The sequence below is a fragment of the Tasmannia lanceolata genome, unplaced genomic scaffold, assembly GCF_043159265.1.
Source record: "Tasmannia lanceolata isolate RefF3 unplaced genomic scaffold, GAP_Taslan_0.1 ptg000003l, whole genome shotgun sequence".
NCBI lineage: Eukaryota > Viridiplantae > Streptophyta > Magnoliopsida > Canellales > Winteraceae > Tasmannia > Tasmannia lanceolata.
This window is the reverse complement of record NW_027518680.1, coordinates 19,878,768-19,895,177: the sequence shown is the minus strand read 5'-3', so window position 1 is coordinate 19,895,177 and position 16,410 is coordinate 19,878,768.

Here is a 16,410-nt window from a genome sequence, read left to right as displayed (position 1 = left end):
TTAATATTTCTCTTTCATCTTATAGTTTTGAGTTAGATTCTGAAGATAAATGGATTATTCAGGTGTGATTATCTCAAAGCTTCTTATACTCATTCCTATTTATTTAAATAAATTGTTAATAGGAAGAAGGAGATCAGATGACTACTCTGTTCGATATTATCGACATGAATACTGTCTGATCTCAAGGCGGGATTAGAAATATTATCATGTGTATTTGATATCAAATGATTACTTTGGCATCATCTGATTTCATTGGAGTCCCCGTATTGGGGTTTGTGGTTGGTTTTGAAGTGTTTGATATTGTTTTTACTTTATTAGGCTATCCAGCGGCTGGTCTGGACTAATTAATGTTATTTATCATTTTATGATTGCTATTAGATTGTATATTCTTCTTTGCTTAGCACTTGATTTATTCTTAGAATAAAATTTGCGATTATCTGGTAGCCTTTTCTTCTCTTTTTGATAGACTAACACAGTCTTATAGATTTCTGTTAAAATTCTTTGATATTAGAATTCCCTCTCGTTGCAAGGGCGATGAAGACGCTAGCCTAAGCCCATCCTTAGGGGACTCGCTTAGTCCAAGTAGCACTCCTCTCATTTATTTAAAGACTTGTCCAAGTCTTTATGGTGTGTATCCCCTAGAAATTAGAAATCCATTCATTGCAAGGGCAATGAAAGAGTTCTCTAGAGCCCTCTCAGAGAGACAGGCTATGTCTCAGACAGAGAAAGTTGTATCCTTTAGAGACAAGCTTTGTCTCATTAGTGAGTCTATCCTTAGGAGACATGCCATGTCTCATCAGCACCTCTCTTGGAGCTCATCTTTTTTGTTTAGGAGTCTCACCCAATCTCATTTTTCTTTCTAAACCTCATCTTTGTGCGTCTTTTGGTTTTGGGAGAACACCTTGCTCGGCTTGGCAACATACCCCTTACTCTTATGGGTATTGGGTTGCACATTTGTTGCACCCTAGGGCTAGGTAGCTGTCCGGCCTGGCTGGGTGTTTTTTACCTTTACCAAATATGCACAAGGTCTCTTTTTCCTTGTTAATATTTTTCTCTATCCTACCTATGTGTCTAATAGACTTACCCAGTCTCATTCTTTTACTAAACCTCCTCTTTGTGCATCATTTGGTTTTGGGAGAAGATCCTACTCGGCTTGGCAACATACCCCTTACCCTTATGGGTATTGGGTTGCACATTTGTTGCACCCTAGGGCTAGGTAGCTGTCCGGCCCGGCTGGTTGTTTTGCTTTTGCCAAATATGCACAAGGTCTCTTTTTCCTTATTACTTGTTGAGCTTTATCTTAGTTTGATAGTCCACTAGCATAGGAATCCGTCCTTAGTCTAGAGAGTCAGTCCTCTTGTTCAGGAATCAAATTCTATCATCATAGGGGTTAGGATATTATCCAACTTCTCATCGTATCATGTTTTTCTATCCGCTCCTGCAAGGTATAGGATGCTGTCCAACCCTTGCAGAGCTGTGTTTCTGTTCTTTTTCCCCGCAAAGCATAGGATGCTGTCCAACCTTTGCGGGATATCAGGAGTCTGTCCTCCCCTTATGATGATAGGATTTGTCCCCCTTGAGTTAAAAAATACTTAAAAACAACAAAAACATCTAAAAATCCAAAAATCTCAAAAATCTTGAGTCATTAGGAGTAGTTAGGAAATCTGTTTCGAACTACGTTGGCTTGATCCCTTTCAACAGGGTACGTAGTGCAGCTTGGGATCCACATCCCAAGTCCAGCCAAACCTTTAAAAAATAAGCATTTTAAATCTTTCAAAATTACAAAAATCTTTCAAAATATTATTTTTTCGAAAGGATCTTCCTCTAGAGTTTGGAGGTTGTCCTAGTTATAGAGTTTTTGAGTCGGGAGTTGCTCCCTCATTCGTTGTTTGTTTGTTGTGTGTTTTATTTGTTTGTGTTAGAGTTAGGAGTGAGTCCTAGCTAGGAGTTTTACGCCTCCGTCCGGTCAGTTGGCGATCCACATCGCCAATTGATGACTAGGTCTAAGATGCGATAGATCCTACTGTTTTTCTTAGGATATACAGCCTAGCTACACATAGATTATAGGAACTACCTGCATTAGCTTAGGGCTAACCTGCATTTAGTTAGGGCATATAGGGTATCCTAAAATCTACAATCCATTGGAATTTAAATAATCACACAAGAAGCTTTAAGAACTAGTCCGGTCTTTTAGATCGAGTCTAGGATAGAGGTCTAGATGTCTTAAGCATCATAGCTTAGAATAGGTGCGAAGAACTACGTTGCCTTGATTCTCGTGGAGGCGGGGATACGTAGGCTTCTTTGGATGAACATCAGATCATCTAAAGACTCGGGCCTAGGTATAGATTAGAGTCTTAGGGTTGTATGGTATCGAGTCATTTTCTATGTTTTGCAGTGTTTTCTTACTTTATTGCGCAGACCTTATACTTTTTTGGTGTGTCATGCATGTGTTTGTTCATCAGAACTTAGACACCAATTTAGGTTTGACATTCATAACCTAGTTATTCTCAGGTGACACTTTTATTTCTTTTATGTGTGTTTATTATTCCTCCGAGACATGCATGATTAGATAGACGTCTTCTCGGAGATTTGTGTTCCCATTTCATATGATTCTCGTCCAAAACTCTTCAAAATTATTAAGTAAATGGCATAAGAGACCAGGTGTTTGCACTTGGGCGGATGAGGTGCTCTTTAGACCTTCCGAATTCGTAACCAGGCACGAACCTTATTTTATATCTCTGGTTATCCGTTGCAACAGAGCATAGTATGGGATCCAGGGCCCATTTGCCTTTTTCCTTGGATGGCGACTCTTCTTTGTTTAAGGTACGCCTCGAATCTGGGCTAGTCCCCGAATCGAGAGGTATCTCACCTTTGTATCGCCACTCATGCTGTGAGAGGCATTTTCTTTCGAGAGTTCCTTGGTAGAGCTCTCCATTCACGTGGATGATCCATAGAGACTGTTCGCACGTGGGGGCACGTCTCTCACCGCCGCGCCTCTCTCGGATCGGGGTCCACAGGCTGGCGACTCTGCTGGGGAAATCTTTCGAGATATTGCCTAACTCTGTTAAAATGCCATTTGTTATTAATTTTGAAGAATTTTGGGCTAAAATCATTATAAATGGGAATTTAATCGTTTAGAATCCAGGGGCACCAGATAGGTGTTTAAAACAAGGGATTCACACATTGCACAGCATACATCATTTTGATTTTATTTTTTTCTTTTATTGATTTTCTTATTATTAGCTCCATGGGATAGATATAATGCGTGCCTCATGGGATATCACTATCCAGATGGTGCTGTTGTATCTGTTACCAAGCTATGCGCCAGTGCTGCAGTCGTAAACACTCGGTGTACTTGTGTTTACAGCAGCCGGTGAGCAATGAAGCATACTGTATATAACACTCGGTGTAATTGTGTTATATACTTAAAGTATGGATCATATGCATAGTACCTGATATATTGAGTCCGGAGCTCTACTTTCATTTTACATATATTATGTATATGGATATATTTGTTGATTTAGTAAAACCCAATTAGGATCTGCATGTGCTTATATATATTGCATTCATATAAGGACGAATATGTGTTGCTTACACATGTTGGAACCTAGATTTAGGAGCTATGTCCTATCCTTAGATTATTGTAGCTCACCTTATGTGACTACATCGCAGTCCTAGTACACTCACATGTCTGTCTTGAGTCAAGTGTCTTGACTCTGTGGGATCATCTTTAGGGCTGGTGCCCCTGGTTAGGATATATATGTATATATCTATATTTTGATTATTAGATTAGAGCCTACTCATTAGTGAGGCTTCTTTATCTAATCAAATTAGTCATATTAGTCCGTTCTTCGGATCTAGACCCGACCAGTGGCTTTTATTTGCCCTCTCATGGTCGTGGCCTATCTTTTGCTCTATTCATTGAGATTTTTGTCCATATATCTTTTGATTATAAGTTTAGGACCTACTTTCTAGTAGAGATTCCTAGCTTGAATCAATCAGTCGTGTATATTCATCTCTCAGATCTAAACCTAGCTAGTGGCTTCTACTTGTCACACTCATAGCTATGGTTTATTCCTTGACCCAATGATGATGAGTATTACCTGTTTTCATCCTTTAAATTCAAACCTCATTTATCCATTCTTTTGTTGTATTACTCAAATTATTATTCGTCCTGTCTTAGATATGGTCGATAGTTTGTCTGCTGTCTCTATGACCATAGTCTATCATTATTGATCTTCTTGATCGTACATTTTGTCGTCCACCTTTCAGATTTAGATCCGGTCTATGATCTACTTTTGTCATTTTATGACCGTGGTCTCTTCCCTGAGTTTCTGATCATCTTTGATCATCAATGGAACATTTGATGTCGCCAATTATATCCTTCTTGTGATTATTGGTTAAGTCCATCTTTATTCTTTGTTTATTCCAAGTTATTCGCCATTCCCTAATTATCCCATCCTATTCTTTGTGTTTAGGTTAAATCATGGCGAATAATGTGTTGAAAGGCTGGATAAGCGAGACTATTAGGGCTCTTCCGCTAGAATCTTCGGACAGGAGTATGGCTGATCGGTTCATCTGTATCTTCAATCATTTGAGTGTGTCTGATATAAATTGGAAGTTTCTCCAAGCAGCCGCTAGATTCTGGGATCCTAATCTTCATGTTTTTCGATTTGGATCCTTTGAGCTTTGTCCTATATTCGAAGATTGGTGTGCTTTATTAGAACTCCCAACAGATGGACTGTGGATACAATCTTCGAACATAGATTCCTCTCATTCCATTTTTTGCAAGCTATTCAAAAATCAAACTGTTGATGCACTTTCATGCTTAACGGATACATGTGTGCAAGTTCAAAACCTCATCACCCTTTTTTCTGAAAACGTCGATCCTACTAACTCTCGTTTTCAGAGTTGTCGACGCAATGCTTTGATTTTTAGTGTCTTTGCGCGATATGTCATTCGGAAAAACCCTCGTGTTGCTCCGTTAACCTTGTTAACTGTGGTAGACCAAATTAACAAAGGGAGGAATCCCATTCCTACCATGTTAGCAGAGACCTTTTTGGGACTAGATCTTATTGCTTCCCAAAATATCAAAGACAATTTCTGTGGGTGTGTGAAGTTGTTGTATGTCTGGCTTGGTGAAAAACTTCAAATTCTTCAGCGACAAAACCAAAATCCATATACCCTGAAGAATTTCCATACATGGAAACCAATAGCCCATCAACCTCAGTCCATCGATGAATGGCACAATTGGTTGCAACATGTAGGGGAGAGTCAGTTTCGCTGGGTAAGTCATTCATGTTTCCATGTTTTTACTAGCACTTACCCGCATTCATTTGTTTACCTCATGGGTACCGAGAAATCTTCCTTTTATGCACCCATGCGAATTCTCCATCAGATTACGGGAATTCCATGTCCTCCCGGAATCATAGTCCCTCCTCTTTGTGAAGATCTCACTCCTGACCTTGTCCGATCCATTGTGGCTGCTTGGGGAAACAAAAATATAGAAAGGAGGTTAGGCTTATCTCGCAAATTCCGACGTGGAGAAATATCGGAAGAACCCGCAAGTCGGAGGGCTCGGATTGAGGAACCTTGAAGATCCGTATCATGTTTTGTTATTCTGATTTCTGCATTTCCCATTTTTGTCAGTCTGTTTATCCAGTTGTGATTAGAGATTAATATTTTTCATCCGTTGTAATCACAATTTGGAATCTTATTAATGAAAGTGTGTTTTTGTTTCTTTTGTCATTGTTTGATCAAAATAGTTTATCTCGATTATCAAAATTTTAATCTAGTGTTTATATTTCCATATCAGGATTCTTGATTGAGCAGCCATTGCTCCTAAGAAAATCCTCGTTTCAAAATCAACCTGGTCCCGTCAGTCCGCTGATTCCAGGCTGAGTCGTTTTTCTTCCTCACCAATTTCTTTTACCTCCCCTGCATTACCTTTCTCCAATCTCCAGGAAATCCCTTCGCCCGTTCAATTTACTCCTGAACAGATGGCTGAATCTGCAAACGCTATAGCTGAGATGAGTGAGATGATGAAGGTTATGCTCCAGCAAATGAATAACATGAATGAGGAGATAGCCCGTCTGAAAAATGATAGAGAATCTACCTCCAAAGAGCATGTGGCTCAGCACCCTTCTGTTTTACCTCCTCCCCCTCCTGCAATGGCCCGGCCTGCTGTTTTAAATGTCGAAGACGATATTGATGATGAGCAGTATGCAGAAGAGAATTGCCATCCCAATATAGATAGAGCCAATGAGGGCAAAGCGATAGCAGACAGAATGGATATGTTGGCCCGAGAGGTGGAAAACATAAAATTTCAAGGCCCGAAGAAGTTGAACATGGCCGATTTTATGTTGTATCCAGGAGTCACATTGCCTCCTAGATTCAAAGTTCCGGACATGGATAAGTACGATGGGACCGGGTGTCCTCGAAGCCATCTAATGTCAGTTCTTCCTCTTTTACAGCAGCATGGTCTATCTCCGGAGCAAGTTGCTCTCTTATTTCCCAGATCTTTGGTCGGAGTAGCTAAAAAGTGGTTCTTGAGCTTAAAGTCAGAGGAGATCCGAACTCTAGAGAATATTGCAAATAGGTTCGTCGAACAATTCTCTATGGAAGAGGGGATCGATGTAACTAAAAGAGATCTCAAAGCGCTGAAGCAAGGTCACAATGAAACTTTTACTTCCTTCATCCGCAGATGGAGAAGGAAAGCAGCGCAAATGACTCATCGTCTTTCAGATGAGGAGCAAATCAAAATTGTGGTGAAAAATCTGTCGCCGCAATATTATCACCATATGGCTATCCAGTATTTCCTCGATTTCAACCATCTCATTAAGACTGGGACCCAGATAGAAGATGCATTGGCTAAAGGCCTGAAATCAAGAATTCCATCTGATGTTCGAGAGGGGAAGCGACCTGTAATGGCGCCGAAAGAAGTACATAATGTTAATTATGTCAGGCCTTCACCCAGGGTAGTCACTGAAGTGAGAAGGCCGCCGATGGAGCAGAAACCTCCTCGTCATTTTGATCCCCTTCCATATTCTTTGTCCGTAGCTTTGAAGAAGTTGTTGAAGGACAGGAAGATCAAGCTGCCTGACATTAAGCCTCCTCCCAACCCGTTGCCGAGATCCTGGAGAGAGGATCAGTTCTGTGATTATCACCGCAACACGGGCCATATCACTGATAGGTGTTTAGCTTTGAAACACCAAATTCAGAACATGATCGATAGGAAGGAACTGTCAATCGAGTTGCCAAATGTAACTAGAAACCCCCTTCCTACGCATGCAATGCCACCTCCATCCTCGGTCAATGTCATTTGCGCCGAGGAGTCTGTCATTGATCCGGCTTCCTTCATATGTGCTGTGGAATCCGAAGAACCCTATGTCTGGAAATTTGAAGGAGAAGATCAGTGGGTAGAATCAGAAAAGCCATATGTATTATCCTGGAACGACCCTGATGTGGCTGGGCCGTCAAACCAGTCATATGTTTTCCAGTGTGAGGATGAAGAGAAAGAATCCGAATCTCTGTACGTCTTAAGGGTGAGTGATGATGAGGAAGAAGAGATAAAAACCCCATACATCCTTAAGATAGATAATGAAGATCTGTTGCTCTTGAACGATCAATGTGATGAACTCCGCCACGTCACACGGGGTGGACGAGTCTTTAAGCCAGCTGAACTCAGAGTTGATAATCCCGCTGAAGTTGCAAGAGGGGTTGATAGTCAGAGGCAGAAACAGAGGCTTGAGGAAGAAGAAGATAACTTGTTGAATCAGCTCAAGAAGACACAAGCTAATGTGTCCATTTGGGGTTTATTGATGGCATCGCCGAAGCACAGACAGGGTGTACTTCGTGAATTGAACTCGTCCCAGGTATCAGTTGAGATCACTCCTGACGAGCTGGTCGGTTTGGTGGCCATGACCAAGGCTTCAAAAGCCTTGTCTTTTTCAGATGAAGACTTGCCTTCTGAAGGAAGAGATCATACGTGTCCTCTCAAAATTACCCTGCTTTGCAACCAGAAGAAAGTATCAGAAGTACTGGTAGACAATGGGTCAGCGTTGAACGTGTGTCCCTTGAGCACTGCCACTACTCTGGGTTTTGGGCCTGAAGACTTCATTCCGTCTGAGCAGGGTATACTGGCATATGATGGAACCCGAAGGGACGTTATTGGAACATTGGCTACTGAGATTGTCATTGGAGGAGAAACCTTTGACATTGAATTTCAGGTGTTGGATATCAAGACTTCTTTTTGTCTATTGCTTGGTCGACCTTGGCTGCACAAGGTTGGAGTCATTCCTTCCACACTTCATCAAAAATTGAAATTCATTCGAAACAACCGGGTGATCACAGTCAAGGGAGATCCCGAGCCAGAAGTCGGACAAATATCTCAAGAGCTTGTTACTGAAAACACAAGAGATATCAGTCTGACAGGATTTTCAGTGGAGGTTTCAGCTATCACCATGAAAGAAGCTATGAATGAAGAAATTATGTTTCTTTCTAGCACTAATACTCGGGTAGTCAAGATGATGCGCCGATTTGGGTATCTCCCAGGGGCAGGTTTGGGAAAGAATATGCAGGGTCCGACTGAGCGGCCCGAGTTGAAAGCATCTGATGGGTTGTTTGGGTTGGGATACAAGCCGACTCGCAAGGAGATGCAAGAAATGAGAGCTTACGTGTTCAAATGGGCCGAGTGTCGCCGCAAGGGTTTAGAATTTCCAATGGGACCCTTCAGTATGATCATGAATGACAGATTCCGGAAAGAAGGAGCTGATTGCCCTTATTACGGTTTTTCAGAGCCATGGTATAATGAGAGCGGGGTAAAGCTGCCTGGTCTTGAGATCTTCTTCGCAGATGAGCTGCCAGCAGATTTTTACAGTAAGCAGATTACAGAGACAATAATAACAGAGGAATCAGACTCAGACTGGGTTGAGAACTTTGAGCCAGAATTCCTGAATTCTTTGTTTCAGACCGAGGCACCAGTCATTGCTATGATTGGGAGAGACACACCCTTTGTTGACCCAGAGGACTATATCACCCCAGCCGAGGGACCTCTGGATAACTGGACCTCACAGGTTATACCCCAAGTGGTCCTTCAGTATACTCCAGTCTCTTCAAAAGAGTCAGTTGTTTCAAAATTTGTGTCAGTTTCTGAGTCCGTCCCAGAGTCTGTCATTTCTAACTTTTCTTTTGATGCAGGTACTGTAGAGGTCGGGTCTACCTCTGGAGTGGGTGACGAGTCTGTCCTTGATGGTGTCGAGTCCAAGTCTGAGGATGTATTCATTGATTCTTCGTCTGTGTATATTTCTGGTTGTGTCGATACTGATGTCGACTTATTTTTTCATTCTGTTTCAGAGTCTGTAACGCCTGATGTGGGCGAGTCATCTGATGTAATCATTAATTCTGATGAAATAAAAGACTCTTTTGCTTATATTCCTGTACTTGTCTCTTCTGCTGATTCTGCTTCTGAACTTGATCAAGTAACTAATAATAACAATCAAGACTCCCCCTCTAATGAGGAAGCCGATGAAACTCCCCTTGAAATCAAGCATATGATTCAACAAGAGGAGAGTCGCCGCGCTAAACCACTTGAAGAGGAAATTGAAACCGTAAATATAGGTGATGAAACCTTAATTCGGGAAATACGAATTGGCAAAATTTTATCTCCTGAGGAGCGCGAAGAATTAATTACCTTGCTAAAAGAGTTTAAGGAGGTTTTTGCTTGGTCTTACGACGACATGCCGGGATTGAGCGAGGACATTGTCCAACACAAATTACCTCTAATCCCTGGCATCAAGCCAAAGAAGCAAAAACTCCGGAAACTTAAAACAGAATGGGAGTTGAAAGTTCATGACGAGGTTAAGAAACTACTCGAAGTGAAATTCATTGAAGTAGTCGAATACCCTGAATGGCTTGCAAATATTGTACCGGTGCCTAAGAAAGACGGAAAAGTCAGGATGTGTGTTGATTTCAGAGATTTGAACAAGGCAAGTCCGAAAGATGATTTTCCGCTTCCTAATATTGATCTCCTGGTTGACAATACCGCTGGACATGCACTCTTATCCTTTATGGATGGATTCTCAGGGTACAACCAAATTAAAATGGCGCCTGAGGATATGATGAAGACGGCATTTATTACTCAGTGGGGAACATATTGCTACAGAGTGATGCCGTTCGGTCTCAAGAATGCTGGTGCCACCTATCAGAGGGCTGCGACTACTCTTCTTCATGACATGATTCATAAGGAGGTCGAGGTCTATGTAGATGACATGATTGTCAAAGGCAGGACTCGGCCAGAGCATACAGTCGCTTTGAGAAAGTTCTTTGAGCGAATCCGAAAGTTTCAGCTTCGCTTGAACCCTAATAAATGTGTATTTGGGGTCACGTCAGGGAAGTTGCTTGGATTCATGGTCAGTGAAAGAGGAATCGAAGTGGACCCTCAGAAGATCAAGGCTATCCAAGAAATGCAACCACCAAAGATAGAAAAGCAGATTCGTGGATTCCTGGGCAAAGTGCAATATTTGAGGAGATTCATATCTCATTTAACTATGACGTGTGAACCCATCTTCAAGTTATTAAAAAATAATTCCTCCAAGAAATGGAATGAAGAATGTCAGGAAGCGTTTGAAAAGGTCAAGCAGTGTTTGTCTTTGCCTCCTGTCTTATCCCCAGTCATTCCTGGTCAATCGTTGTTGATGTATTTGTCCATCACGGATACAGCAATGGGTTGTATGCTTGCTCAGCAGGAGACAGGGTCTAAGAAAGAAAAGCCCATTTACTACATCAGTAAGAAAATGTTGGAATATGAAATCAAGTACACTGTCTTGGAAAAGACGTGTTTAGCATTGGTCTGGGCGACTCAAAGGCTTAGACATTATCTTCTGTCGAACAAGATATTTTTGCTCTCACGGATGGATCCGTTAAAGTATTTGTTCGAAAAACCCGCTCTTACTGGAAGAACAGCCAGATGGTTGCTATTGTTGTCTGAGTTTGACATCACTTATGTCACTCAGAAATCAATTAAGGGACGGGTAATTGCTGAGCAGTTGGCTGATGCTCCTGTTGAGGAAAATGCTTTTCTGAAGGCTGATTTTCCTGATGAAGAGATTATGGACATTGAAGAAGAGACTCCGAGTTCCAAGTGGCTTATGTACTTTGACGGAGCTGTCAATAATCATGGTCAAGGAATAGGGGCTGTTTTGGTATCTCCAAAGAAGGAGTACATTCCGTTATCCATCAAGTTGCAATTTGAGTGCACCAATAACATGGCTGAATATGAAGCATGTATCGCAGGACTTGAGGCAGCATTAGCTTTGCGAATTCAAGACATCGATGTATTTGGAGATTCAATCCTGATCATTTGTCAAATAAATGGGGATTGGAAGACAAAAGAGGCGAGGTTGATCTCATATCACACTTATCTCGAATCTCTGGTCAAAAAGTTCAGGAATGTCACCTTCACTCATCTGTCGAGGACAAGAAATCACTTTGCTGATGCTCTGGCTACTCTGGCATCAATGTTGGACATTTCTGCGACAATGGAGGTTCAACCTTTAGCTGTAAGGTTGCAATGGGCTCCAGCACATGTGAATGCCATTGAAATATCTGCCAGGTGTCCAGATGGTAAACCATGGTATACAGATATCAGAAATTTCATTTCAGGCAAGGGGCATCCGCCTGAAGCTTCCAGCAAAGAGAGGAAAACTCTTCAGAAGTTCGCTGCCAACTTCATCATTTGTGGTGAAGAGTTGTACAGAAGGTCATTTGACGGTATTCAGCTTCTGTGTGTTGATGAAGATCAGGCTGCAGAGCTCATAGAGCAAACACATGAAGGTGTTTGTGGTCCTCACATGAATGGTAAGATGCTGTCAAGGAAAATCCTTAGACTTGGTTTCTATTGGCCCTCAATGGAAACAGATTGTTTCACATTCGTGAAGAAATGTCATAAATGCCAAGTCTATGTGAATCTTATTCATGTGCCTCCGTCAGAGCTGCACTCTATGACCTCGCCATGGCCATTCTCAATATGGGGGATTGACATCATTGGCAAAGTCTATCCTAAATCGTCAAGTGGACACGAGTACATCTTGGTGGCCATTGATTATTTCACGAAATGGATAGAAGCTGCTTCATATGCTTCCATAACTTCCAATACAGTTGCGAAGTTCATCCGTGCGAATATCATTTGCAGATATGGAGTACCTCATGAATTGATTTCTGATAATGGATCTCATTTCAAGAAAGAAGTAGTGCACCTGTGCGAAGAGTTTAAAATCAAGCATCATAAGTCATCTCCTTACAGACCGCAGACAAACGGGGCTGTAGAAGCAGCGAATAAGAATATCAAGGTCATAATCAGTAAGATGACCGAGACTTATAAGGACTGGTCGAACAAGCTTCCTTTTGCTTTATGGGCTTACAGGACATTGATCAGATCCTCTACAGGTGTAACTCCATACTCTCTAGTGTATGGAATGGAAGCAGTCCTCCCTGTTGAAGTGAGAATCCCGTCCCTAAGAGTTATGATGGAAGCGAATATGTCAGAGTCTGAGTGGGCAAGAGCCAGACATCAAGAATTACAGATGATTGATGAAAAGAGGTTGAGAGCCTTATATCACATCCAAGGGTATCAGAGAAGAATCGAAAGGGCATTCAACAAGAAAGTCAAGGTCCGAGAGCTGAAGCCAGGAGATCTCGTCTTAAAGTCTTACCGAGCACCGGTGTTTGATCCTAGAGGGAAGTTCAGACCAAATTGGTCTGGTCCTTACATTGTTGATGAAGTCCTGCCTGGAAAAGCCGTAAGACTCCTCAATGAAAATGGAGAAAAATTAACAGAACCTACAAACCTGGACCAACTAAAGAAGTACTATGCTTAAATGCACCAGGAAGTCATCCTTGATCGATCAGAGCTTAAAAGCCAATAACCTCAAAGTCGAAAACCATTTGCAAACCCTTTGAGCCTAAAAATAAAGAAAACTTTCCTTCTTTGATAAATTCAAACCAGGGGCATCTTTTATGACTTACGTCATAAAAGATATTGAACCTGAACTACGTCATAACCTGATCCCTCTCTACAGGGTACGTAGGTAGCCTGATTAATTCGGGTTCGGTCAAATCCTTCAAACCTTTCAAATCCTTAAAAAAAAAGAAGGAAAGAAAGAACAAAATAAACAATTTTTGAAACCCAATTGGACGAACTACGCGGACCTGATTCCCATTTCTTTGGGGATATGTAGGCAGTCTGGAAGGCCAGATTCGGTCAAATACATGAAAACTTACCAAATGTTAACCTGTTTGAACCCAAGCCTACCTAAAAGTCCTTCTGGTGTACTTAGGCCCAGGTTTGTAGAGAAACAGAAAGAAAATAAAAAAATGGAGTCTTAGACCCGCTAGACTGAAAACCCGCAAGGGCGGTCTAGGCAAAAGTTAGGGTCATTCGCCCGCTAAGCTGAAAACCTGAAAGGGCGGCTTAGGCAAAAATTAAGGCATACGGTCCGCCAAATCGAAAACCTGAAAAGGTAATTTGGTCATGGCAGTGACTTCATAAAGGACAAAACCTCTGAAAGCCAGCAAGACTTTCATTTCTTCGGCGGCACTACTCCAAAGTCTGAGTAAGCGCTGGCAGAAATTCTTCTGACACTCTCTAAGCCAGGGGGTTAAGACTAAGCAATCCAAGGGAATAATAACCATGATGGAAATACCGGAAAAAAGAATGAAACACCTTTAAATACGGTTTTCAAAAGATTTTAAGAGTGGTAGACTGTACCATTTTAAAAATACTTATCAGACTAAGAAGCAGATTCAGTCTCTCTTAGAGTTTAAGTCATTGTGCCCGTCGAAGTCCTCATTTGCTGGTTGTCCAAGTTTTTTTTTCTATGTCGAGTCAAGGTCAAATTCCAGAGTCCTGTGTGGTTAGTATTCCTCCCAAGGCTGGGGTGATAAAAAAAATGATGAATTTGTATCCCCTCAAGGGTGATGCGCAGCAGAGTGAAGTTCAGAAGATGATTGATTCTCAAGTCCATATGGCAGGCTTTCAAGCCCATATGAAATGGCAGAGATCGTCAGAATTGAAAGGCAATTGTCGGGCAGATACAGTCTGTTATAAACCTGAAAGCATTGTAACCTCGAGTATTCAATGAAATGAAAATTTTTGACCATTCCCTGTGTTTTGCTCTCTTACGAATCTGTCATGGAAGTATTTTATACTAGGGGCATCTTTTATGACTTACGTCATAAAAGATATCAAGCGTGTGATAACTGGGATAACTATTCTCAGCAAAAGAAAACCAGAGAAGCTTGAGTGCAATCTTTTCTTTTGAAGTCCAGTTTTCAGAAAATCTTATCCCTAGCGGAGTCTAGAATTTGCTCCTGCAATCGTCAAACCCTCAGCAAAATGCTTTTTTTCACTTATTTTAAAAGGGTCAATACCTGAAATTTTCTTCAAGTTTCTTGAGTTTTATCTTCAGCAAAGATCATACGTTTTCAATCATTCTTGACAAAGAATGACTTATTCACCTTGTGAAATCGATCAAAGTTGGTCATTTCTTCAATCATTTCAATGAATTTTCCTTTCATTTTTTTTTTAAAAAAAAAATATATATATATATATATATATTTCGCCAATGGCTCCGCGATTTGGAGTTTAGTCTTTTCTTTCACCATTTGAAAGATTTTAAAAGTTGTTTTCGCCAATGGCTCCGCGATTTGGAGTTTGGTCTTTTCTTTCACCATTTGAAAAATTTTAAAAGCTGTTTTTGCCAATGGCTCCGCGATTTGGAGTTTGGTCATTTCTTTCACCATTTGAAATATTTTAAAAGCTGTTTTTGCCAATGGCTCCGCGAATTGGAGTTTGGTCATTTCTTTCACCATTTGAAAGATTTTAAAAGTTGTTTTCGCCAATGGCTCCGTGATTTGGAGTTTGGTCTTTTCTTTCACCATTTGAAAGATTTTAAAAGTTGTTTCGCCAATGGCTCCGCGATTTGGAGTTTGGTCTTTTCTTTCACCATTTGAAAGATTTTAAAAGCTGTTTTCGCCAATGGCTCCGCGATTTGGAGTTTGGTCATTTCTTTCACCAGTTGAAAGATTTTAAAAGCTGTTTTCGCCAATGGCTCCGTGATTTGGAGTTTGGTCATTTCTTTCACCATTTGAAAGATTTTAAAAGATGTTTTTGCCAATGGCTCCGCGATTTGGAGTTTGGTTATTTCTCTCACCATTTGAAAGATTTTAAAAGTTAAAAAATGTTTTCAAGGTATTCAAGTCCATTTTCACATGGCATTCAAGTCCATTTTCACATGGCATTCAAAGTCCGTTTTCACACGGCATCCAAAGTCATTTGAAGTCCATTTTCACATGGCATTCAAGTCCATTTTCACATGGCATTCAAAGTCCGTTTCCACACGGCATTCAAATCCATTTTCTCTCTAAATTTCAAGATCATTTACAATCAAATCTGTCATTTAATGTTTTGCAAGAGAGGCTATCTCGTCAATATGTACTGAGTTAAGAGTTGGAGAGAGGCTATCTCACCAGCGTTTGCAGAGTCAGAGTCTGGTGAAAGGCTATTTCACCATGTATCTTGTGGATATCATTTTCAAAAATCAAAAATCAAAAATTTTAAACTCTTTAATCTTGGGCCAGTCAAAATGTGTTGTCAGTTCAACTTTGACATTCGCGCGACAAGCACGCTCTGCCAAAGAGGGGCATCTGTAGACACCCCATTTTGACCGTGCCCTAATCCCTTCATGTTTGAGCAAAGCCTCATCAGATAAATGAGATAGAACCCCAAATTTCACCCCAAGCTAGTTTAGGGTCCCAGCTAAGCCCCTGCAAAATTTCAGGAAGAGCCGAGCGCGTTTGCCCAGCAAACGGGCTGAGAGAGTATATGTAGTGCAATCAAGGGATGGCCCACTAGGTTTTGATTTTTATCCCAAAATCCTTGCTTTTTAATGAAAATCTAGGTCAACCTAATGCTTCAAATGCCCATGAACACATATTTAGAAGCCTCGAGACTTCAGAAAAGCCCCTGCAAAATCTCAGAAAAATCCGATGAAGATTTTCGGAAAAGACAAGCCAAGTTGGTACAGTTATCAAATATGGGAGGGGTGTATTATCCAAGTGAATTCGCGCATTTGTGCGCTTATCAAATGGGGTGCCATTATCAAATTTCTAAAAAAATATAAATATGAGATTAAGCCTGATTTTACGAGATCGAGTTTTTTTTTCTGAAAATCAAATAGAGAGAGGAAGAGAGAGAGAGTTTGGGTTTTTCCGTCGCCGGCCATCTCCTCCGACCGATCGGCAATCTTCTCCGGCAATCTTCTCCGGCATGAGCTCCGGCTAACCTCCGATTACACTCTCCTTGTATTAATCTTGTTGTTCAATCTTCTATTCAACCTTAGAATCTTTGATCTT